Source organism: Cervus elaphus, chromosome 5 (genome assembly GCF_910594005.1).
Source record: "Cervus elaphus chromosome 5, mCerEla1.1, whole genome shotgun sequence".
Classification (NCBI taxonomy): Eukaryota; Metazoa; Chordata; class Mammalia; order Artiodactyla; family Cervidae; genus Cervus; species Cervus elaphus.
This window is the reverse complement of record NC_057819.1, coordinates 37244012-37270919: the sequence shown is the minus strand read 5'-3', so window position 1 is coordinate 37270919 and position 26908 is coordinate 37244012. Positions and strand designations below refer to the sequence as shown.

Below are 26908 nucleotides of genomic sequence, written 5' to 3'. Positions count from 1 at the left end.
CTCCTCTGTCCATGAAATTCTCTAAGCAAGAATACTGGAGTGAGTAACCAGCCATTCCCTTCTCCAGGGGATCTTCTCAACCCAGGGATTGAATCCAGGTCTACTGCCTTGCAGGTGGATTCTTTACCATCTGAGCCAGAATGGATGGTAATACTCCTCAAAAAATTTACTTTCTGACTATCCCAGCATTTAATTTGGGGCTCTTTATTGTAACTTTAGGACCTTGCTCAGTAGCCAAATAAAATCATCTTCCCTAGGAGCCTTAAAAGGCTCACCTGAGGCAAAATCATAAAACAGGCAAAGTTTGCCCCCTAGGCTTGGTTCCTTATCAAGAGTTGGCCAATGCTTTCTAGAAGCGCTCAGTAGATTTCCTTTTCCTGGTTTTTCCTTCACCACATGTTCCTTCTGACTTCTCTCTTTGGTTCTATGATTTTTTTTTTAAAAAAAGCAATTATAATCCTATGTTGTTTAGCTACAGATCTTAATGAAACTAATGTTATTTGGCCAAATTACACAAACATTTATTTACAAAGTGGTTTTTCTAGTAGTCATGTATGGATGTGAGAGCTAGACCATAAAAAAGGCTAAGCACCAAAGAATTGATGCTTTCGAATTGTGGTGCTGGAGAAACTCTTGAGAGCCTCTTGGACTGCAAGGGGATAGAACCAGTCAATCCTAAAGGAAGTCAACCCTGATTATTCACTGGAAGGACTGATGCTGAAGCTGCAGCACCAATATTTTGGTCACCTGATGGGAAGAGCCAACTCATTGGACAAGACCCTGATGCTGGGAAAGATTGAGGGCAGGAGGAGAAGGGGGTGGCAGAGGATGACAAAGTTAGATGGCATCACCAACTCGACAGACAAGAGTTTGTGCAAACTTCAGGAGATAGTGAAGGACAGGGAAGCCTGGCATGCTGCAGTCCACGGGTTGCAAAGAATCAGACATGACTGACCAACTGAACAACAACAATATTTACCAAAATTTGGGGAGAAGAGAGGACTTAACTCAAAGGAAAGACCCTTGGATAGTTACAAGATGTTTGATGCAGATCTGGCTCCTGGCCCTGAAAATGACAAAATCTGACACTTGAATTGAGCCCTGAATCCTTAGAATCTCTGCACAATGCAAGAAATTACATACTAATAAGACTTTCTAACTATGTTCAAAGAAATTAAAAGCCGTCTACTAAATAATGAAGGAAAACACCATCAAAATAATTAAAACTAAATAAACACCTTCAGAAGGTGTGGACACTGTGGACTGCAATAAATGTTCCCTCACAAACGGTGGAATTGACAACTTGACAAAAGTCATTTTCACATCCCCCAAATTCCACAGGGGTCATTAACATGACTGTTCTGAAGCCAGAAGCGGTTTCACCTTAACCTCAAATCCTAATTTATTGGAGAGTTCCTTGTAAAGAAACCACTACGACCATCACATCCATATTCTGGGATGCGTAGGGACCTCTGGAAACCTCCACTCCGGTGCTCATGATTCTCTTGATGTTTACAAGAACAACACCATCCCCATCCTGCACACAAGGACATGTGCCTCAAAGATCACACGGACACACCGATTCACCAGCCTGCTTGCACTGAGGTTGCCTAATGTAGCTGAATGGCTCAGCAGGAAAGAACCTGCCTACCAATACAGGAGACATGGGTTCAATCCCTAGGTCAGGAAGATCCCCTGGAGGAGGAAATGGCACACCCCGCCAGTGTTCTTGCCTGGGAAATCCCATGGACAGAGAAGCCTGGCAGGCTACAGTCCATGAGATCACAAGAGTCGGACACAATTTAGCAACTCAATAACGCAGCTGAAAGCTCTGAGAGCTATTTACCCTCACATCTTATGGTTTAAGGGCTTCCCAGGTGGCACTAGTGATAAAGAACCTGCTGGCCAATGCAGGAGGCATAAGAGACATAGGTTAGATCCCTGGGTTGGGAAGATTCCCTGGAGGAGGGCATGGCAGCCCACTCCAGTATTCTTGCCTGGAGAATCCCATGGACAGAGGAGCCTGGTGGGCTACAGTCCATAGCGTTGCAAAGAGTCGGACACGACTGAAGCAACTTAGCACACACACTCGGGGTTTAAATAACGCGTCTTCTAGAAACGTGATGGCTAGACAAAAGGAAGTTACGCCTTCCCTGTAACACCGCTGCCGGCCCCCACCCCCCCACCAGCATCCCTGCCACCTCCATCTGCATTCTGGGCACTGGGCGTGACTCCAGTGATGCCTCTGCCAAGCTCATGTTCACCCGTCTGTATCCAGTGATGGAAACAGGCTCCCTGAGGCCAGGAAGTGGATTTTACTCAGTCTCACTAGGTAGGGTTAAGCATAGGCACTGTGTGTGTGTGTGTGTGTGTGTGTGTGTGTGTGTGTGGCCAGGGGTGGAGTGGGGTGGGGTGGGGGAGTGTTGAAGGGGGAGAAGTAGGGATTTTACTCCTACCCTCTTTCAGTCCCTGCCTGGGCCTGAGAATTAAATCGACATAAGATACATTAACCAGAGAAAAGCATACAGATTTATTTAATACAAGTTTTGCAGGACACAGGAGGCTTCATAACGAAATGAAGACCCTAAGAAGTGGCAAAACCAAAGTGCATATAGGCTTTGCCTATATGTTCAGCACTAGGCTGAACAAAGAGGCAATTGTGGAAAAATAACTAACAAAAATGGGGAGACCGAAGGAAGATCAGAGTTATTTTAACAGGGTCTGTTTGTACAGAGTTCTCTCGCCTCCACTCCCTGTCTCTGGTGATAAGAACGTTCCTCTCCCCCTGGTACCCTCAACGTGGGCCTTTTAGCTCCTGCTCTGGGGAAGAAAAAGGAAGACCAGAGAGCCCTGGCTGCACCTGCTGTTTTTTAGTTCTTTAACCTCAAAATAATCCACATGCCCAAATGACACATAGAAGCACATTCTACCATCCATCCATAGTACCAAGTACATTAAAGAATTAGATACTGATGACTAACGAATGCTTAAAGACCTGTGCTGCTGGGACTTCTCTGGTGGTCCAATAGTTGGGACTCAGAGCTCCCAATGCAGCAGGACTGGGTTTGTTCCCCTGGTCGGGGAACTAGATCCCACATGCTGCAACTAAGAGTTCTCATGCCACAACTAAGACCTGGTGCAGCCAAATAAATAAATGAGTATTAAAAAAAAGAAAAATATCTGTGATGCTAAAGGCTGCTCTTTCTGGGTTAGCCTTTGTCTTCTCTTATTTTTTCTTTTGAAAAGAAAAAGTGTTTAGTGATGCTCTTAGCACTAAAATCTTGGTATGAATTTTTACAATTGGTGATTCTTGTCCACATTGGAAGCACTGATGGACTTGAACATAGAGAAGAAGGAAATAAAAGTCAGAGTGAAAAATCACAACTCTTAGAGGAAACATTTTTCTAACATTTCACACTGTCCACAGGTGGATTCTGAAGAGCGTTCCCATTCCAGTACCTTCCCAGCCCAAAGCATGGATGGTAATAGGGTGGCCTGTTGATTAGCTGAAATGAACTTGTCCTGTGAGCTACCACTGGGATAATGAAGATACAGTAAGCATGCTAATGGAGGCCTGAGATGGACAGTGATAGTTTCTTGGTGAATTACTTGTCCTTACAGAAATGCACATTCCTCAGGGCCTTCCCTGCTGGCTCAGTGGTAAAGAATCCCCCTGCCAACGCAGGACATGCAAGTTCGATCCCTGATCCAGGATGATTCCATGTGCCTCAGAGCAGCTAAGCCCATGCACCACCACTATTGGGCCTGCATTCTAGAGCTCTGGAGCCTCAACTACAGAAGCCAGAGGACCTGGGGCCTACGCTCCACAACAAGAGAGCTTACCGCAATGAGAAGCCCATGCACTGCAATTAGAGAGGGGCTCCATCTCGCTGCAGCCAAAAACAGATACATAAATAAAATTATTCTTTAAAAATGCTCTCCTCATAATCATGCTGTGGGAGTCTCAGCACTCACTGGTAATAGATTCACACGGCGAGAGAGAGATATGTGGTTTGATCACGGAATCTGGATACAGATTTGTTAAACTTGTTCAGTCATTTGCCACTTGGATGACCTTAGACAGGTTATCTAAGCCCCAGATTTTTTCATTTGTGAAATGGTAATAGCGACACCCTGACCTTCTTGCAGAGCTGTTGAAAGTAAGGATCACATGTATAGAACACCAGGCACACACGCCCATAACAATCGTAGGCATGATATGATTATCGTGTGCTTCATGAACGTTCCTGAAATGGAATGGAATGTTCTAACATACTTTGGAATCCCTGTGGCCCAGACACCATAACTGATGGCTTTTACTTCTAGGATACACAACCCACTATATATTCCCCATTCTTAATGCACAAAAGAATGTTAGCTTTTGCTAAAAGATTCGTCTTCATAACACAGAATAAGAGATTCAGATATTTTCCAGTCAATTTGATCAGTAAACATAGTTAGACCACATAATTTAAACTCTTTCCTGCTGTGACTGAATATGCTCAAAGCTGTAAAACTGCATCTGCTGGTGAGAATCAGGGACATAGTACTAAGAAACTTTATTCTTCAAAAATCATGGCCCTTGAGAATCCTGGCTTTTTGAAATCCTATCAGGGATTATATGACCAAAATGAAACAGCTTTAAATTGAGTAGGTTACAGCAGCCCAGCTTTGGTCCAACAGCCAATCGACATTACTCCCTGATTCTGTTAGAGTTAATAAAAAGGTTTCTCTCTTCTCTTAGGACTAATCAAAACCCTCTGTACTCACTCAGAAATGTATATGCAAGTCCTGCTCAAGCAATCTTCAACTAAACTGTGTTCCAGTGTTCCATGTCCCTTGCTCAACCAGGTAAATTTAGCTTTCTTCCCGCCCTCTCCTGCCCCACCCCTGGAATTGACAGTTTTATTATCTGAACAATAGAACCTATAGCATAGTTCTCAAAGCCTCTATGAGGAAGCCCTGATCTTCTGAACGTCCACTTTTACATAACTTTATGTCATTATTGGGCTTCCTTCCCTGGTGGCTCAGTGGTAAAGAATCTGCCTGACAATGCAGGAGACCCAGGTTCAATCCCTGGGTTGGGAAGATCAACTGGAGAATACATGGCAACCCACTTCAGTGTTCTTGCCTGGGAAATCCCATGGACAGAGGAGCCTGGCAGACTAGAGTCCAAAGGGTCTCGAAGAGTCAAACACAACTAAGCATAGCACACACACACGATATTAAACAGGGCTTCCCAGGTGGCTCAATGGTAAACAATTTGCCTACCAATGCAGGAGAGACAGGTTCAGTCCCTGGGTTGGGAAGATCCCCTGGAGAAAGAAATGGCAACCCACTCCAGTGTTCTTGCCTGGGAAATCCCAGGGAAAGAGGAACCTGGTGCATTATAGTCCATGGGGTCGCAAAAGAATTGGACAGGACTAAGTGACTAAGCACACATGCACTCTTTATTTATGAAAAATTGTACCCTTACCCAAAATGAGATTTTAGACATATATTATCCATTAGGTCACAAAAGAGTTGGATACGACTTAGCCACTGAACAACAACAATGCCATTATTACCTACAAGAACTGAAGGCTTCTCCTCCATATATCATACTCCTCAGATATTCTTATTCCTATAGTACCTGATGCTGGGAAAGACTGAGGGCAGAAGGAGAAGGGGAAGACAGAGGATGAGATGGTTGGATGGCATCACTGACTCGATGGACATGGGTTTGGGTGAACCCCGGGAGTTGGTGATGGACAGGGAGGCCTGGCGTGAGGCGGTTCATGGGGTCACAAAGAGTCAGACACGACTGAGCAACTGAACTGAACTGAACTGAACTTATAACACATATGATCACTACTTAGAGAAAATTCTGAACACTGAGGTGACCTCACAGGACACAAACTGGATAATTTCCAGGACTTAGATGGACACAAATCAGGATAGTAATGACTCGAGTTCACTTTCAAAAATCTATTTCCCAAGGACTGAGGCTGGTTCTCTCCATCCTCATGGCCTCTGGAGGGGATTGGGAGTGAGGGGTAACTCTTTGTACCTCAATTCCAGGCCTACCCCTTGATATCAATTGAAACCACCCAAAGCAAAGCACCCAGAGGGTAAGGGGGAGAGGGATAGACTGGAACTGACATAGACACACTGCTATGTATAAAATATATAAGCAACTATACAGCACAGGGAACCTTATTCAATACTCTGTAATGACCTATATTGGAAAAGAAGCTAAAAAAGAGTGAATATATATATATGTGTATAACTGATTCACTTTGTTGTACACTTGAAGCTAACACAACATTGTAAATCAACTATATGCCAATAAAATTTTTCTAAAAAAACCTCTGTGGCTTCCCTGGGTCCCATTCATTTTTCCATTTTTCAGGAAAAGAGTTCCAGTTTTATTACCAGTGCTGCCCCCGCTCCATGGCTTCTGTACACTGTCTCCAAGCTCAGGTTCTTTTCAAGCTCCAAGTGCCCCCTCCCCGCTCTGAGTTCCAGTCACTTTCCCACCATTACCTACCTCCAACCCCTTATCTAATGTTTTGATCTCACTCATTTTCTTAACTTTTGGGAAGCACCTCTTTTGATTACCAATATAAATATAAACATTTCTAAAACCCACTCACAATGTTAGCGTGAAAGTGAAAGTCGCTCAGTCGTGTCCAACTCTTTGTGACGCCATGGACTGTTATCTATCTGCCAGGCTCCTCTGTCCATGAAATTCTCCAGGTAGGAATACTGGAGTGGGTTGCCATGCCCTTTTCCAGGGTATTTTCCCAATCCAGGGACTGAACCTGGGTCTCCTGCATTGCAGACAGATTCCTTACCATTTGAGCCACCAGTGAAGCCCAGTGTTTGCATAGACATAACTAAAGCTAATCACATTTCACTACTCATAAAGGATGGGTGATTCTCTATCTCGTGATTTTTTTATTGAAGTATAATTGCTTTACAATGCTGTGTTGGTTTCTGTTGTACACTGAAGTGAATTGACTATATGTATACATGTATCCATCCTCTCCTTCTTGGACCTCCCGCTACCCTCCCGTCCCACCCCCTAGGTCATCACAGAGCACCGAGATGGACGTCCTGTTCTTTAGAGCAGGTTCCCACTAGCTATCTATTTATATATGGTAGGGTGCATGTCAATCCTATGTCCCACCCTCCCCTTCCCCACACTGTGTCCACATGCCCATTCTCTACATCTGCATCTATATTCCAGCCCTGGAAATAGGCTCATCTGTATCATTTTTCTAGACTCCACATACTGGCATTAATATACAATATTTGTTTTTCTCTTTCTGACTTAGTTCTCTCTGTATGACAGACTCTAGGTCCATCTACATCTCTACAAATGACCCAATTTCATTCCTTGAGTAAAGCCAAGACCCCGCTTTCCTGAATTGCCTATGAGTACTGATGGTCTTGCTTGGAAAATCCCATGGACAGAGGAGCCTGGTAGGCTGCAGTCCATGGGGTCGCGAAGAGTCAGACATGACTGAACGACTTCACTTTCACTTTTCACTTTCATGCACTGGAGAAGGAATTGGCAAACCCACTCCAGCGTTCTTGCCTGGAGAATTCCAGGGACGGCAGAGCCTGGTGGGCTGCTGTCTATGGGGTCGCACAGAGTCGGACACGACTGAAGTGACTTAGCAGCAGCAGCAGCAGCAGCAACTGATAGTTTCAGCTAGTGTCCCAGATATGGCAACAAAATTTCAAAACCTAATTCACTTGCAGTATCTGAATCATCTAACTTGACTATTTGTTTGCTAAAATCAACATAAGAGGTTGCAGATTTCCACTTAGAGTTGTGGAGACATAGCTGGTATTAACATTGAGTGAAACACATTTTATCTCTTTAAAAATAATACATTGGGCATCTGCTACATGTAGAACACTGCAAACTGTGTATGGAGAAGAAAACAAAATCCTTTCCGATACTCACTCAGGTTCAATGACTGGAGTCTGAGAAGTAAATTCACTAAAGACATATTCATGGGAGAAGAAGGTTTATTTCGTGTACACACAGGGGCCTCACAGAAAAGAAGTGAAAACCCCAAAGAGTTAGTTACAGCCAGGGTCTTATATATACCATTTTAACAAAGGGTGATAAAGTGGGATAAAGGGGCCAGACAGAAAAAAAGGAGAAGTTGGTTGATTTGGGCTTCTGGCCTTTCTATGTTTTAGAAAGAAGATGAGGAAATATGTGACAAATAAGTGTTGTTTTAAAAGGTTTGTTAAGCAGACTCAAGTTATCTGAAGTGATAAGGGTTATTTCCAGAGATTTATGAAGGAGGAAAATACAAATGAGATTTTCTTTAAAAATGGAAATTATTTTCACAAAAGTGAAATTATGCGCTGCTTTTAGTCAGAGAGAGGGAGGCCAGAGAGCTATTCCTACCTTTGCTGTTTCTTAATTGCCTCAAGCTCAAAAGAGTCCTTCTGCCTAAATGGCATATTTTAGAGTGGTATTTTCTGACCCCCTTCACGTGCAAAGATGAATAGCATGTTGGCTTTACCCTCAAATAATTTATTTAAAAATGAAATCATTAAATTCCTTTGGATTAGATACTACATGAGAAAGAATGATGGGGTGTGAGGGCACATGCCATATGCACTATACTTCAGTTACAAGGCATTTGCTGTGGGTTTATCCAAATAATATCCAATTTTAATTAGTTTAGACAGGAATGCCTCATTAGCCGACTCTGAAAAATATGTTGCAGAGTAAGGTTAATCCTTTCCCCAAAATGGGCGAGCTAATTTTTGGATGACCAAGACTATAAATCCATTATTTTTAATGTGAAAAATAATATGTTCCCAGTGTCTCTGAAAATCCCAACTAATTTTCCCAAACATCACTGAAACACTCTGAGACATCTACATAACAATGCATCAAGGATTCCTGCATGCTGCAGAACATTTAAAAACATCAATTATCTAATTATTTAACACTTAATGAACTCATTAGTGGGTATATATGTATGCAGTACTTAATGATACTGTACAGAATCAGATATGAGTTATGTTTTTCCTTCTGGGCTGCCACAAACATGCACTGTAAGCTAAATAAACAATGAGGTCACATGTTAAAGATACATAAAAGTTCAACTAAGACTCAGCAAAATAAACAAGATAACTATTTTGAAATGGCTACTGCTTGAAGGTTTGCGGCAAGTGGCAGGAGTCAGTCTGTGGTTGCCAGTGCTTTTTTGGACTCAGGAGAAGGTGAGGAGTCTATAAGGCAGTCGTCATGACATGCAGCCTCTTCTCTAAGATATAACTTTTTTTAGATAGCATCACTAACTTAATGGACATGAATTTGAGCAAACTCAGGGAGGTAGTAGAGGACAGAGTCTAGTGTGATGCAGTTCAGTCAGTTCAGTCGCTCAGTCGTGTCCGACTCCTTGCAACCCCACGAACCGCAGCACGCCAGGCCTCCCTGTCCATCATGGGGTCACAAAGAATCAGACACAACTTAGGCACTGAACAACAACAACAGATTTTTTTGTTTTCTGGGTCTTACCCAATTGCCTCATAGACTTTTGCACTATCTTCAAAGAGATTTCACTTAATAATGTGGTTAAGATGACAGCAAGCAATGCACAATACATTTCATCAACACACAACTTGGTTCTCTTGAGAGAACAAATGAAACGAGTTTTGCTCAGACTCCAGGACAACTTAAAGTGTTACTGGCTTGTATGTGCAATGGTTATAGCAAGTTGTAATTCAGATAATGAACTTCTTAATGCAGCAAGTTCTTATTCAGGAAACAGGATTTGGTGAAATTGAAACCAATGTATTAAAGAAAAGGAAAAGTGCATATAGCCAAGTACTTGGAAGCTAGAACACTCAGTATTAAGGTCTGAAACAGAATAGCTTGGGCACTAGAGTTCTTCAGTTTTCATACTATACTATCAATCTAATACTGGCAAACCACTTCAGTATTCTCGCCTTAAGAACCCCATGAACAGTATGAAAAGGCAAAAAGATAGGACACTGAAAGGTGAACTTCCCAGGTCGGTAGGTGCCCAACATGCTACTGGAGATCAGTGGAGAAATAACCCCAGAAAGAATGAAGAGACAGAGCCAAAGCAACAACAGTTGTGGATGTGACAGGTGATGGAAGTAAAGTCCGATGCTATGAAGAACAACACTGCATAGGAACCTGGAATGCTAGGTCCATGAATCAAGGTAAATTTGAAGTGGTCAAACAGGAGATGGCAAGAGTGAACATTGACATTTTAGAAATCAGCCAACTAAAATGGACTGGAATGGGTGAATTTAACTCAGACGACCATTATATCCACTATGGTGGGCAAGAATCCCTTAGAAGAAATGGAGTAGCCATCATAATCAATAAAAGAATCTGAAATGCAGTACTTGGATCCGATCTCAAAAACGACAAAATGATCTCCGTTCGTTTCCAAGGCAAACCATTCAATATCACAGTAACCCAAGTCTATGCCCCAACCAGTAATGCTGAAGAAGTTGAAGTTGAATGGTTCTATGAAGACCTACAAGACCTTCTAGAACTAACACCCCAAAAAGATGTCCTTTTCATTATAGGAGACTGGAAGTCAAGAAATACCTGGAGTAACAGGCAAATTTGGCCTTGGAGTACAGAATGAAGGAAGGCAAGGGTAATAGACTTTTGCCAAGAGAACACACTGGTCAGAGCAAACACCCTCTTCTAACAACACAAGAGAAGACTCTACACATGGACATCACCAGATGGTCAATACTAAAATCAGATTGACTATGTTCTTTGCAGCCAAAGATGGAGAAGCTCTATACAGTCAGCAAAAACAAGACTGGGAACTGACTGTGGCTCAGATCATGAACTCCTTATTGCCAAATTCAGACTTAAATTGAAGAAAGTAGGGAAAACCACTAGACCATTCACATATGACCTAAATCAAATCCCTTATGATTATATAGTAGAAGTGACAAACAGGGATTAGATCTGATAGACAGAGTGCCTGAAGAACTATGGATGGAAGTTCATGACATTGTAAAGAAGGCACTGATCAAGACCATCCCCAAGAAAAAGAAATGCAAAAAGGCAAAACGGTTGTCTGAGGAGGCCTTACAAATAGCTGTGAAAAGAAGAGAATCTAAAGGCAAAGGAGAAAAGGAATGCAGGGTTATATGGAATGCAGGGTATACTCATTTGAATGCAGGGTTCCAAAGAATAGCAAGAAGAGATAAGAAAGCCCTCCTCAGTGATCAATGCAAAGAAATAGAGGAAAACAACAGAATGGGAAAGACTAGAGATCTCTTCAAGAAAATTAGAGATACCAAGGCAACATTTCATGCAAAGATGGGCATGATAAAAGACAGAAATGGTATGGACCTAACAGTAGCAGAAGATGTTAAGAAGAGGTGGCAAGAATACACAGAAGAACCGTACAAAAAAGATGTTCATGACCCAGATAACCATGATGGTGTCATCACTCACCTAGAACCAGACATACTGGAACATGAAGTCACAGAGGCCTTAGGAAGCATCACTATAAACAAAGCTAGTGGAGGTGATGAAATTCCAGTTGAGCTATTTCAAATCCTAAAAGTGCTGCACTCAATATGCCAGCAATTTTGGAAAACCCAGCAGTGGCCACAGGACTGGAAAAGGTTAGTTTTCATTCCAATCCCAAAGAATAGCAATGCCAAAGAATGCTCATACTACCATACAATTGCACTCATCTTACACGCTAGCAAAGTAATGCTCAAAATTCTTCAAGACAGGCTTCAACAGTACATGAACCATGAACTTCCAGATGTTCAAGCTGGATTTAGAAAAGGCAGAGGAATCAGAGATCAAATTGCCAACATCCGTTGGATCATCAAAAAGCAAGAGAGTTCCAGAAAAACATCTACTTCTGCTTCATTGACTATGCCAGAGCCTTTGACTGTATGGATCACAACAAACTGTGGAAAATTCTTGAAGAGATGGGAATACCAGACCACTTGATCTGACTCCTAAGAAATCTATATGCAGGTCAAGAACCAACAGTTAGAAGTGGACATGGAACAACATACTGGTTCCAAATTGGGAAAGGAGTACTTCAAGTCTGTATATTGTCAACCTGCTTATTTAACTTATATGCAGAGTACATCATGAGAAATTCTGGACCGGATGAAGCATAAGCTGGAATCAAGATTGCTGGGAGAAATGTCAATAACCTCAGATATGCAGATGACACCACCCATATGACAGAAAGTGAAGAACTAAAGAGCCTCTTAATGAAAGTGAAAGAGGAGAGAGAAAAAGTTGGCTTAAAACTCAACATTCAGAAAACTAAGATCATGGCATCTGGTCCCATCACTTCATGGCAAATAGACGAGGAAACAATGGAAACAGGGACAGACTTTATTTTGGGGGCCTCTAAAATCACTGCAGATGCTTACTGCAGCCATGAAATTCAAAGATGCTTGCTCCTTGGAAGAAAAGTACTGACCAACCTAGACAGCATATTAAAAAGCAGAGACATTACTTTGCTAACATAGGTCTGTCTAGTCAAAGCTATGGTTTTTCCAATAGTCATGTATGGATGTGAGAGTTGGACTATAAAGAAAGCTGAGCACCAAAGAATTGATGCTTTTGAATTGTGGTATTGGACAAGACTCTTAAGAGTCCCTTGGACAGTAAGGAGATTCAACCAGTCCATCCTAAAGGAGATCAGTCCTGGCTGTTCACCGGAAGGACTGATGCTGAAGCTGAAGCTCCACTACTTTGGCCACCTGATGCAAAGAACTGACTCATTTGAAAAGACACTGATACTGGGAAAGATTGAAGGCAGGAGGAGAAGGGGACAACAGAGGATGAGATGGTTGGATGGCATCACCGACTCAGTGGGTATGAATTTGAGTAAGCTCCAGGAGTTGGTGATGGACAAGGAAGCCTGGCATTCTGCAGTCCATGGGATCACAAAGAGTTGGACATGACTGAGCAACTGAACTGAACTGAATTGATCAATCTAATAATCTGTTCTAATCCTCTGAAGCTGTTGAGAAAAATGCAACAGAGATCTGAAGAAACCAACTTGACCTGTATTTTTAAACTTTCGCTTAATATTTAGCTAAAACACAAGCATTTAATTGCATGAACTGGTAACAGCCTACATAATGGAAAGTGAAAGTGTTAGTTGCTTAACAGTAGTCCAACTCTTTACAACCCCATGGACTGTAACCCACCAGGCTCCTCTCTCCATGGGATTATCCAGGCAAGAATATTGGAGTAAGTAGTCATTCCCTTCTCCAGCAGGATAAAAAGAACGAACTCAATTTTTTCCCTAGGAGGATGGAGAACGGTGCAGTGGCCACCCTTCACCACTGCCCTTGCTCACCATAGGTTTAATTGAAATGAGTGATCTGTGACAGAGTGCATGTGGACCTTATCTCAGTAGTGTTGATCTGTGTCTCTAGAGGCATGAGTTCAATTGCTTATAATAGATACCTCAGCACACACTAGGGATATATAGTGCTTATATTTATCCTGATAGCACCATATCTTTCTGTCTCCTGGGATCAACCTCCCCAAACTTCATATGAGGAAACACTGTACCTTCCCTATTTGAATAGGTCTATAAATCCCACCTGTCCCATTGACCACAAGGAGGTCCATGACCAAGGGCCAGGCGACTGGAGAGATGCCTGCTAGCTCCAACAATTGGTCAGGGAGTGAGCACTTGCCCAAAGGGGAGCCTTTCTTTTCTCCCCAATCAGAGAGAAAGAGCTCTTTCTCCTTTGGCATTGCTAAGCCTTCCCCAGGGACTGTCCTGTAACTCTGGAGCTACTAATGGTCATCTCCACTCAAGGGGCCATCTGAAGTGACAGAGAATGCGTGGCTGTATCAAAGAAGCCAAAACTTGAGGCAGAAAAATGGAAAGACAGTCCTTACACTTCCAGTTCTGGACCCAAGGACTCTGAGGACAATCCCACCCCTTTTTTCCGTATACCAAGAGATGGCAAATCCCCCTTATCCAAATAATTCCCCTATCCAAATATCCTCTTGGATAAACATTTTTGATATCAGTTTCTGTCACTGCTACCCAAGGCATTCTGGCCAATGCACCTATAAGTCCAACAGGATGGGTTAAGCAAACCATAGTCTCAAAATTGTGTGATCATTAAAATTGTCTTGCCAAAGTGTAACTCTATAAAAATTAAATGAATAAATGGCATGCAAAGATGATCTGGTATATTAAATGAAAAAACTAGTTATAAAACAATATTGATAAAATAAACAACAAGGACCTACTGTGGAGCACAGGGAACTATATTCAATCTTTTAATAACCTATAATGAGAATATATTTACATGTATATAAAACTAAATCACTTTTCTGTATACCTGAAACATTGCTAATCAATAACCTGTCAATTAAAAAAAAATTCACAATATCAGCTAATTATTTTCAAAATAGGTCGATAAATAAAGATAACATTTTAATAGTGGCTTTTTTCCCCTGAATATTAGGATATATGATTTTTTAAAATCACTTTTCTTATTTTATAATTTTTACTTTAAGAAATATTACACTAAAAAGCAAGCCTTTGGGTCCCCTTTTTTTACAGGTCTATGTACAAATTAAAACAGTCACCCACAGATTCACTGTGAGTTTGACCATGTCCCTTTATTTCTAGATGAGTTTCCTTTAACATGGTGACACATTGTCCCGTTTCTTTTTCAAACACTGGGACTTTAAAAGATGACATTTATAAGGATGGTAAATAATCAGTACCTTCCACTAGCATAGTTTATGGCTTTGGGGCTAGGACAGCAGTGCACAATGGAAACATTTTGATCTAAATGAAATACTCAATAACTTTCTAATTATTTTTCTCCATAGTAACACATATAAAATATGAAAAATATGTTTACTCAAGCTTTCTTCTCCTATTTCATAACTATTTCAAAAGGCCATAAGTGTGTTTTATACCTCCTTAAAAATTTCACCCTGTAGATGGGGTTCTGTCTGGGGCTTTGCACCAATAACTTGACTCTGTTACGGCATTCCTGATGAAAAGTACTAATAGCTTAAAATGTTTCTTTATTGAATTTTTTTTCTCATCAAAATGACTCTGAAAGGTTTTGGAAGGCATTTCTAAAACAGTATCATATATGAACAATCAACCTTTTATTAGATTTCAGACCATTGCAGAATCCCGTGAACTTCTTCTCTAGTATAATTTAACCTCTTCATTCAAGAACTGAAGAGCTGGAGTGTAGTTTAATAGGTAGATTTAGAGACTTCTGTGCCTCTAGTAATCCTCATTGCATCAAAACAGTGGCTATAATTAATATTTATGATTTTGCCTTTCACCTCAAAGGACTTCACAAATTTTTACCACAGCACTCATGATACTCACTAATGATAAACTGCTCAGTCCAGTAGAGAAATTTACCATCACCTCAAGGGTACGCTATAATGATGTGGCTGCAAAGAAGGGGTGGTGGTGACTTAACCAATTCAACTCCCCATCAGCAAAAGAATGACTCAAGAAGAGGACATCAATCAGTCTGATTCCCCAAAGCCTACGAGATCACATGTTTTCAGGATGTCCTACTTTGATGTCATGCAGGAAAAAGATAGGCATGTAACAGCCTGGGGGCCTCTGGCCTCAGTCTTATACACGACTTCTCACCTGACACCTCCCTACTCCCCACCCCCCGTGAATGATTTTTACATATTTGAAGCATTGTTTTTTACAAAAGAAAGAAGGAAGCAAGGAAGAGCAGGTCGAAGGGAGGGAGGAAGGAAAGAAGGAGAGAGGGAGGGAAGAAAGAATATGTGACAGAAACGGTACGTAGTTCACAAAGTCCGAAGTATTTACTACCCAGTCCTTTACAGAAAAAGTTTATGCTTCCCTGGGAGTCTAAGGCACATGAAAAAATGTCCATCTGTGAAACTTCTGCATTTCAAGCTATAAACATGGTCTAACATTCATGAGCACATCACTCAGGACCCTGGGCTTACTGCACACATAAATATGCTCTGCTGGAGCCCGTTTCAGGTATCACTGGCCTTTTTTTAGGAGTCAGCACATTGCTCTGAATGAGGGGATACAGACGTAATAAAGACTAAGTTCACGTACCAACATGCACATTTGCACACTACACACACACATAGGAGATTCATCAACCCTGGGATTGTCAAATACCCCTGCCTGATTACAAGGCCACATAACAACAGCACTGAAAGGGAGGAATAAAATGGCATAGAAACCCAGCTGCTGGCGCACATCTGGGGGACCTACAAGCAAGAATAAGCCACTGAGTCACCCTTGGACCAAAGAGAGCGCCAGCGAAACAACAGCATGGCTGTCCAGCTGCACGTCTTCTGTCTAGCTTTTAAACGAGTTTTATCAGCTATTTATCTAAGAGTTATTTCACAAGTCCTGCCTACCCTTACCAATAGTGAAGATATATTATTAGGTTCCAAATATATTAGTAACAAATGTTTTTCGTTTGAGGCCTTGTGCTAAGTGTTCTACATACATTACGTCCTTTAAGCCTCCAATAAGACAGACACCGCTATCCTCATTTTACAAGGGCTGTTAGTGGCACACCCCACATAATGGAAACCATCTGAAGTAAGTTTAGTGAGTCTCAAGGGAACAGTTGCTAATTCATGTCAATCTTCCTGCCAAGTTCATTGGACACAGATCCCATGCGACAAATTTTCCATCAAGAATCCCGAACAGTATTGGAAATTGAATGTGATAAAATTTAGAAATCGTTCTTTGCTATCCCTATCTTTGAAAAAGAGAGTTTAAAAAAAAAAAAAAAAACCTACCTAACCACAAAAATACGGTGAAAATGCTACCTGCATCCTGATTTAAAAGCCCATGCGCCTCTAATCCCCCCAGTGGTGACATGAGCAGATGGCTAAAGGTGAATGGAAGCCAGAAGAAACTGAATTAAAACAGGACCAGAACTAAAATACTGAAATTTCTTCCATACTTTAAAAGGACATAAGAGCAATAGTCTGAGAGTCTGAGTAAACACCCGCTGACACACCCAGTTTCTGCTGTTTCTCCTACACAGACATACATCCACATTCACTAGCATGTTGGTCACACAGCTTTCTTTATTATTTATTTATTGGAGGATAATTACTTAACATTACTTTATTGTGATGGTTTTTGCCAGACATCAACATGAATCAGCCACAGGTATACATGTATCCCCCTCATACTGAACACCACCCCCCGCCCCATCATCCATCTGGACAGCACTCCGCATTCTGAAAGTGTGGTCCATTTCTGACTCTGGCATATCAAGTGAGTCTGTGCATCTCCATGTACAGGGTGTGCTGCCCTAACATGATATCAACCATGGTGTTTGACCTGTTTTGAACTGTTGAATAACTTTTTGGTTTTCATGGGGAATTCAGACAGAGATAAGAGCTTCTTTAGTGACATGGGAGCTCCCAAATTCTTATATAATTCGTAATTTAGGTGTTCAAGGAAACTCAGAGCAATAGGAATTCTCAACTTGTAGAATCAATGCTGCGCTCTGCTCAGTCACTTCAGTCGTGTCCGACTCTGTACAACCCCACGGATCATAGCCCACCAGCCTCCTTTGTCCATGGAATTCTCCAGGCAAGAATATTGAAGTGGGTTGCATGCCCTCCTCCAGGGTATCTTTCCAACCCAGGTATCGAACCCAGGTTTCCTGCATCTCCTGTGTTGCAGGTGAATTCTTTACTATCTGAGCCATTGGGAAAGCCCTTGTGAATTAATGCTACACAACTCAAGAAAAATTTCCTTTTGAAAAGGAAAAGAGAAAAGAGATTCCCCCCACTTTCTTGCTCACTCCAGTTCAAGCTTACCACTGAAACCACCAAGCATACAGGGTCTTCCTTCCCAAGACACAGGGTCTTCCTTCCCAAGACACAGGGTCTTCCTTCACAAGACCAGGAGAGGGAACTGTTTTGCCTAACCATAGAAACAAACACAAAGTCAGACAAAATGAGAAGACAGAGGAATCTGCTCCAAACAAAAGAAGATAAAACTCCAGGAAAAAAAAAATACTCTAATGAAACAAAGTAATTTATCTGATAAAAATTTTAAACCAATGATCATAAAGATGCTCACTGAACTTGGGAGAAGAATGGAAGTACAAAGAGGAAACATTTTTAAAAATCAGAGTTGAAGGATACAATATGTAAAATAGAAACACACAAATTGAGGGAATTAACAGCAAATTAGATGACACAAAAGAATGCATAAGTGACCTGGAAGACAAAATAGTGGAAATCACCTAATTAAAAGAGCAAAAAGAAAAATGAATTTTTAAAACTGAAGATGGTTTAAGAGACCTCGGAGACAATATCAGAATGTACGAATGTTTACATTATAGGGGTCCCAGAAGGAGAAGGGGTAGAAAACATATTTTATGAAAGAGTAGCTAAAAAACTCCCTAACCTTGGAAAAGAAACATGATAATCCAGAACCTATGTGAGGCAGCAAAGCAGTTTTAAGAGGAAAGTTTATAGAGACACCAGCTTCCCTCTGGAAATGAAAAATTTCAAATAAGCAACCTAACTTTACACCTAAAGGAACTAGAGAAAAAAGAAAAACAAAAGCAAAATTGCAAAATTAGTAGAGGAATGGAAATAATACAGATCAGAGAAGAAATAAACAGGAAAGACCAATGAAACTAAGAGTTAATTCTTTAAAAAGGTAAACAAAATTGACAAAATGTAAACAAAAATAGGCAGACTCATCAATTTAAAAAGATAGAGGGCTCAAATAAAATTAGAAATGAAAGTTTCAACTGATATCACAGAAATGCAAACTATCATAAGAGACTACCTAGAATATGCCAGCAAATTGGACATCCTAGAAGAAATAAATTTCTAGAAAAAATAAATTTTTCAAGACTGAATCAGAAAAAAAATAGAAAGCTGAACATACTGATTACTAGTAGTTACACTGAATTAGTGGTCAAAAAACTCCCAAAAATCAAAAGTCCAAAATCAGACAGCTTCACAGGGAAATTATATCAAATATTTAATGTAGAGTAATACCTATCCTTCTCAAACCTTTTCAAACAACTGAAGAGGAGTGAACACACATTTAATCAGATATTATTTTACAAAAAGAGGGGAAAAGAAAAAACCTTGTTTGTATATAACTGATTAAATCTGAGATATTTCATATGTTCCCATTACCACACTAAATTTGCATTAGTTTTAAGTGTATTATACAAATGTGAATTATTTTTAAGACAGGGAAAGAAACAAGTACAACAAAAATGGATACTATCTCTTATAGAGAAAGTTTTCATCTGGATTTAGTGCTGTATTTTAATCTTACATTTTCTGGTGGGGAATCTGCCCATTGAATTATTGAAGTTCCTAATGATAAGTATAATATTCAACTTAAGAAGATGAAAATAAAAGGGACAGAGCAATAGTCTTTTCAATGTGACAGATTTAAAGGTACTTTCAAATGACTCATGAGAAGAATTTAAGCCTAAATTAAGTTATGTCATTTTTATATCTACAATTCCTTAAGCCTTAAAAGTTATTTTTAAAGGCCAATAGCTGAATACTATTAACAGGCTATATTTCAGGTCAGAAATATTAATACTACATCTTAACCATTTGTTCAGTTCAGTCACTCAGTCATGTCTGATTCTTTGTGATCCCATGGACTGCAGCATGCCAGGCTTCCCTGTCCATCACCAACTCCTGAAGCCTACTCAAACTCATGTCCATCGAGTCAGTGATGCCACTCAACCATCTCATCCTCTATCATCCCCTTCTCCTCCCACTTTCAGTCTTTCCCAGCATCAGGGTTTTTTCCAAGAAGTCAGTTCTTTGCATCAGGTGGCCAAAGTATTGGAGTTTCAGTTTCAGCATCAGTTCTTCCAATGAATATTCAGGACTGATTTCCTTTAGGATGGACTGGTTGGATCTCCTTGCAGTCCAAGGGACTCTCAAGAGTCTCCTCCAACATCACAGTTCAAAAGCATCAATTCTTCAGCACTCAGCTTTCTTTATAGTCCAACTCTCACATCCATACATAACTACTGGAAAGACCACAGTTTTGACTAGATGGACCTCTGTTGGTAAAGTAATGTCTCTGCTTTTTAACATACTGTCTAGGTTGGTCATAACGTTTCTTCCAAGGAGCAAGCGTCTTTGAATTTCATGGCTGCAGTCACCATCTGCAGTGGTTTTGGAGCCCCCCAAAATAAAATCTGTCCCTGTTTCCATTATTTCCCCATCTATTTGCCATGAAGTGATGGGACCAGATGCCATAATCTTAGTTTTCTGAATGTTGAATTTTAAGCCAACTTTTTCAGTCCTCTTTCATTTTCATCAAGAGGCTCTTTAGTTCTTCTTCACTTTCTGCCATAAGCGTGGTGTCATCTGTATATCTGAGGTAACCACTTGTAGTCACTCTTTAATTTTTTTCTAGTATATCCAATATTGCTTTATTAGATTGCACATATACCTTAATAAGTAAAGTCTGCTTGGTCTAGGCCACAGCCAAACGGATTAAAATTACAAACCAATGAAGAAAAATAAATCCACTTCAGTCAGAATATAGTATGATTATGCCAAGCCTCAATTAACATCAGTATACCAATTTGATGGCTGCTCTGATCATCAGAAAAGTATATTTTTGTTTCGGGTACTTGTGAGATTTTTCCACCTACACTTTTTTCCATAACGCTTTTTCAAAAATAAGTCTACATTGTTTTTCCAAAAAGGTGTAAGAAAGATATTCTTCCAATATATTAGTCAGAACAAAGCCGAAAGCAGTTCTGTATACTTCATATGGTAAAATCACCTATTTCAAGTTTAAAAATATGGTCAAATTGATCTTTCACAATTGTAATTCAGTGGTAAAATTTATACAATAACTTGAGCAAAATTGTTATTAGAAGCATGGGAGTGAAATAGTGTGTGAGTACGTCTAAATTTTTTTAAAACTTTTATCATCCTGGCTTTACAAAAGAGGAAGAATTCTCAGGTGAGTAAAATCACTCATTATCAGATAACCTCTATGTGGTGGAAACAGATTTGAACTCATGTTAAGTCAGGAAAAAAATATCCCTTTTTGTCTACATGCTGACGATGCCCCAACCGTCCAAGAGCCAGCTGCTTCCTTAAAATATAATGTTTTCCAGTCTAAATAAATCTCTAACTTGGTGGATCTACTTTCTTTTCCCAGGTCAGTTCCTTTAACACCATCCTAATTCTGAATTCGTAAATTTTCCAGGGACTCCAGGTTTTTCACAAAGAACAGCAACTGCAGCTGGATTGGAGCACCCGGGCAGTCTGCAGCGGTGTCCACCCATGTGACTGTTCCCTGCACCGACACAGTGCCATAGGCAGGAAGGCAAAAACCCTCATTAAACAGCTATAACTAAAGAGAATCAAAGTCACACGATTCACAATCAAAACTATACATTAAGTAAGTCATCAAAGCTGAAATCACTGGAAGAGAAAAATTCATCACAAAGGAAGTACTATCTTTCAAAAAGTAGATTTATCTATGTATCTAATCTGAAGTCTATTACCTCCCAGCATCTGCTCCACAGTTTCACCATGAATCCTCAACTGGCTCAAAAGCCTCAAATTGGTAACAATCCAAATCCATTAACAGTAGAATGGATTAAAATTTATGGCATATTTATACTGTGGAATATTATGCAACTACTGACAATAAAACAGATGACTCTTACATAATGTTGAGCAAAGACAGAAAATCAGAAGAATAATTCATTGTGATATTCTTGATACAAAGTTAAAATCAGGCAAACTAAACAATGGAAGAGCAGGAAAAAAGAAAGAAAGGAAATGATTACCATGGAGTTAAAATGGTGGTTGCCCTTTGGTTGCAGGAAGAGGATTGCAATTCCACAAGGACACATAGGAGGGGTGGGATGGGGGTTCAGGTGTTGGCAATGCTCTATTTCTTGAGTTGTTTGGTGGTTACACAGAAATTCAATCTTTCACCTTTTGTTAACACATACATAGGTACTATAGGTACTATGCTCTTTCATGAAAGTTATTTTATATTTCACACTGTAAATTGCTTAATTTTCCAAACTGCAGGACTCTCTTCCCATAATTTGATTCTATAAAGCTATGGAAAGGAAAGAAAAAGAAATACATTACTAAAAATATTCCCAAGGCAAAGATAATGAACTGTGTATCTGTTCTCTCACCTAGATTCTAAGTTGCACCCAGGCTCATGGTTGCAATTCTTAACCCGCGGTGGTAGTTAAATAAATATTTGATGATGTTGAGTGCTTAAGTAATGATTTATGTAAATATCAGGACTGCCGCACAGCACATATTCTCCTGGCATAGTTTTAAACTGACCAGAGGTATCTCACTCTGGTGTGTCTGAGATGAAGTGTAGAATATAAGAAAGTCCCATTAACTTAAGTTGACAGAGTTTGGGAGCTTATTTTGCTGTGACAAAGCCACTGTTTGCAAAATGAACATCCTCATATATGGTCAGTGGGTCTGCAAATTAGCACATTTAAGAAGGGAACTTGGAAATATTCATCAAAAGCCTTCACAATAATATCTTTTGATATTATGTTTCTAAGAATCTTTAAAAAGTGGCCATGGAGTTTGTATGCCAACATTTAACTACAAGGATGTTTGGGTTAGTGCTATTTGCCAAAGTAAAAAATAGGAAGCAACAGAAGTGTCCAGTGATATGGAAGTTGCTAAATAGATTGTGGTTGCCCCCTCAATGGAATTCCATGCAGCCATTAAAACTGATGTCACAGAGAACAATTTTAAAACATGGAAATATTCACAATATACTGTTATTTTTAAAATCCTGTTACAGAGCTCTGTGAATAATTTTAGATAGATGATAGAAGGATAGATAAATAGAACCAAACCACTCCAAAATTTAGTAGCCAAAACAACTAGTTTATTCTGTTTCTTTTTCATTGGTTGTCTGAGATGACAGGACTAACCAAGCAATTCTTGTGTTACTCTCAATTTGGAGAATACTATATCCCCTGGAGGAGGAAATGGCACCCACTCCAGTATTCTTACCTAGAAAATTCCATGGACAGAGGAGCCTGGCAGGCTACAGTTCATAGGGTCTCAAAGAGCTGGACACGACTGAGCAACCAAACACGCACACGCACACACACACACACAGGCAACCAACTCATCTTGCTATGCTCAGGACTTTCTCAGTTTTAGCTCAAGACATCCCATATCCAGGATACTCTCCTGAGTCCTGGACAAACTGGGACAGTTAGTCTCAGACTAGCTGCCAAAGATGTACACCCAAAATGACTACAATGACTCTAGGTGATGAGATTATGGGTGAAATGTATTTTCTTTTATATCACTTTTCTACATTTTCTACACTATATGATATGCACATGTATGCTTTGAAAACAAAAATGAAATTTTAAACTGAAACTCCATTACCTATAATTGCAAGCATTTATAACCATTTCAATTCAGCAGCCAGTTGAGGTTTTCTTTTGTACCACAGTAGAAAGAAAGTGAATGGTACAAATAAGACTGTCTGGAAGATGTTTAAGACCTTCCAGTCTGGGTCAGTAGTTCCAAGTTTTGTTTCCTGCCCCACCCAAGTGCGGGTATGACACACTCCCATCAGTAATCCACTCACCTGGCAGGTGCAGGAGGGTGGAGGCCTGTCCGGGTCAAAAAGCCCCCAGATTAAGTCCAATATGTTCTGGCTCATGTCTGCTTGGCAATAATTAAAGCATTTTATAGTCAGTTTTATCTATTTTTTATATTAAAAGTTTTAAAGTAGGTCTTACTATTCATATCAAAGTTCTTCTTTCTTAAATTTATGAAATTTTACTCTACTTAATGCACCAGCACATTCATTCTAAGACTCATGTCCCATAATACAAGAATAAAGAAAAAGGTAATGTTTTAGGTAGACTGGAGTGAGAACTTCCCATGTTTCTTTCATATGGTCTAGCATCCTTATTATATACAATCTTCTTTCACCAGTTTGAAATTATCCTGTTTGCGTTATTCATGAGCTAAGCAGCCACAGGCTAGACTTGTTTCCTTTCTATAATGAATGTTCTTTTAAGTCGAATCACTACAACTTGTTGATGACATGGGTGCAGAAATAAAGATGATAAACTTAGCCTAGCATAATCCTCTCTTAGCAACAACCTTCAGCCTCATTCCTCTCTCCTTCTCTCTGAATTATGTGCACGCACACATATACACACATGATTTTGTTTTCTGGAAACTTGACTTTCCACATAAAGACTTCTAAGACTTCTGCTATAAGAGATTCCGTAACATCTTAAGATGAATGCAGTAAGAAGTGAATGATAAGCTGTGATGAGGAGGAATTAGAACCAAGTATAATATTGTGAAATTCTACCAGTGAAACCAGGGAACTAATCATTTTACAGGATGTGAGCAATGTGATGCTAAGTGGGATCTGTTCAGAATCAGCTGTTTCTCATCCTCTGCCAGCAAGTCCACCTATAATTACCGCATGTCAATAATTTAAAAACTAACAGCAATGTTGTTCCTTACTAGCAAGGCTATGCAAGTCTTACCTCTGTGGCAAAGACATAGTCAACATTTAAAAATGGAAGGTTCTCTTCTCCAAGGTTCATGAAAGAATTTCACTCCAGATGCACTGTTGGTTTCACCGGGGTTATATCCTTATTGCCCAGGCAATAAAAGGTTAAATTAGAAAATGGGTATTATTTTAAGTTGACCCTCCCTCCCGGAGTTTTATTTTACACTGCCCTGTCTTATGGATTTAATTTCCACTAATATGGAAAACAGGTTCTAGCGCTCTGGAGAGAAGCAAATGGAGGAAAGTTATCTCCCTCCATGTGGGCTTTGACAGAATAGTCTGGGCTTGCTCAGGCCTAGCCCTTTAGCCTCCTAAGGTCTCTGATTTGAATCCCCTGCAGTTTGCTATGACCATAGCAAGGTCTTAAGCATGGGGAAAACAACACTTTCAAAAGCAAGGAGCACTTTTGCTTTGTTTCACAAAAACCTTCTGAACAGCTCTCAGTGGATTAGCCTTATCCCTTTCCAGGTGGTGGTGGTGGCTCAGATGATAGAGAATTCGCCTGCAATGCAGGAGACCGGGGTTCGATCCTTGGGTGGGGAAGATCCCCTGGAGAAGGGAACAGCAACCCACTCCAGTATTCCTGCCTGGAGAATTCCACAGAGGAGCCTAGCAGGCTACAGTCCACAGAGTTGTGACGAGTCAGGCATGACGGAGCAACTAACACTAACACTTCCCAGGTGGTGGGTTGACACATTGGAGGGGAGGGCGATTGAGCCCTAAACTGATCCATTTTATGAAGCTTACCCTATATGCCCTTAAACTTCGGGTCATGTGAATTACATGAAAGTAGGACTCAAAACTGTGAAAGGTGACACCAAGTCAGTAGAGAGGAGAAGGGCAAAATGTTGGTTTCCTGTATAAGAGACTTTCAAAATAAGTGTTATTTTCTTGGATTGAGCTTCTATATCTCAAGATATTTCAAGGCACATACAGCTGGGCACCCCTCCACACACACCCCCAGCCCCAGCCATGGCCCACCATATTCGTAGATTCCACATCCTTGGATTCAACCAACCATGGATGATCCTGTAGATGCTGAACCCTGATGCAGAGGGCCAACTGTTCTAGGGCATTTTATAAAAGGGACAAGAGCACCTGGGAATTTTTTTTTGGTGGGGGGCAGGATTAGCAGGGAGGGAGCTAGGGAGTGGTCCTGGTACCAATTCCCCCGACTCCATCCCCTGCTGCGATACTGAGGGATCATTTTATTTGCTGTTTTGCAAGACCATATGACTTTAGAGTTGAAAAAGATCTTATAGATCGCCTATATTAGTAATTCACAACAGATGCACGAAGGAATCCTTTAGGTGAGCTTGGTCAAAATACAGATGCTGTGGGGCCAGGACATCTATGTTTTGAACAAGCTCCACCCCAACATTTGAGACTGGATCATCTAGCCTCAGGTCCTGTCTCCCGCAGGAAACTTCATACATTTACTGAGAGACCATTCCTTACTGGCTCTCCAGAACAACTTCAAGAAACATGAAATAATATTGGACAGCTGGTAAATAATGGAAGTTCACAAAGTAATTTAATGTGCAGGATATGGCTTTCTTCCTATGTGTGTATATGCCTAACGAGATCTTCTTGATATGACTAAACAAATAGAAAATTATTCTCTAAGTAAACAGGAAATGTATGAATTGCTTTATGGTTTACTTTTATTTTTGTTACACGAGAACTTGTTCCCCGATCGGGGTTTGCTAAGCATGCCATACTTGGATAAATAGCAAGATTTGTAAAAATCATCCAGGCTTTCTTTTATGTACTACACACTTTTAATCAACTTGGATATTCTAACTTATGTAAATCAGGAGAATCCTAAACATTTTGATAATTGTCCACTTATCCTTTCCACCTATGGATATGATTAGCATTTGATATTTAATTTTAATAAAGATATATGTTACTCAACTGACTATAGTTCTTGACTATGTTCAGCCTTGTATCAATTCTGAAAAATATGAGCATTAAATTTTTGTTATGTAAATTAGCAATTATTTAACTTAATAAATGTGAATTTAAACACACAGAACATGTGTTTTGTGGTTACTACTTGCTGATCTGACAAGAGCTGTTAGTCATTTCAGCAGAAAGCCCATCTGCACATCTCTGAGCTGAAAGTTTTCATTGCCATTTATGATCTGGCCTCCACTCACTCATTCCAAAACAACAAACTCCCCCTCCACCCCCTCCTTGTAACGCTGCCTTTCCAGTGTTCAAACGCCACATACATACTTTGAGAAGAATGTGATTATACAATGCTGACACTTGACTAGCTCTTCTTTTGACAATCTATA

At 40.3% G+C, this 26908-nt stretch overlaps 1 long non-coding RNA gene across 1 annotated transcript in view; it reads right to left on the bottom strand.

Annotated features, from left to right (window-relative positions):
• Positions 1-23706, bottom strand: part of LOC122694083 — a 132160-nt gene extending 108454 nt beyond the window's left edge. Inside the window, exons 1-2 of the long non-coding RNA XR_006341098.1 lie at positions 23658-23706; positions 17855-17960 (exon numbers count right to left, since the gene is read on the bottom strand). This is a non-coding gene — a long non-coding RNA (uncharacterized LOC122694083). The remainder of the gene's footprint in view (positions 1-17854; positions 17961-23657) is intronic.
• Between the last annotated feature and the right edge of the window lie 3202 nt (positions 23707-26908).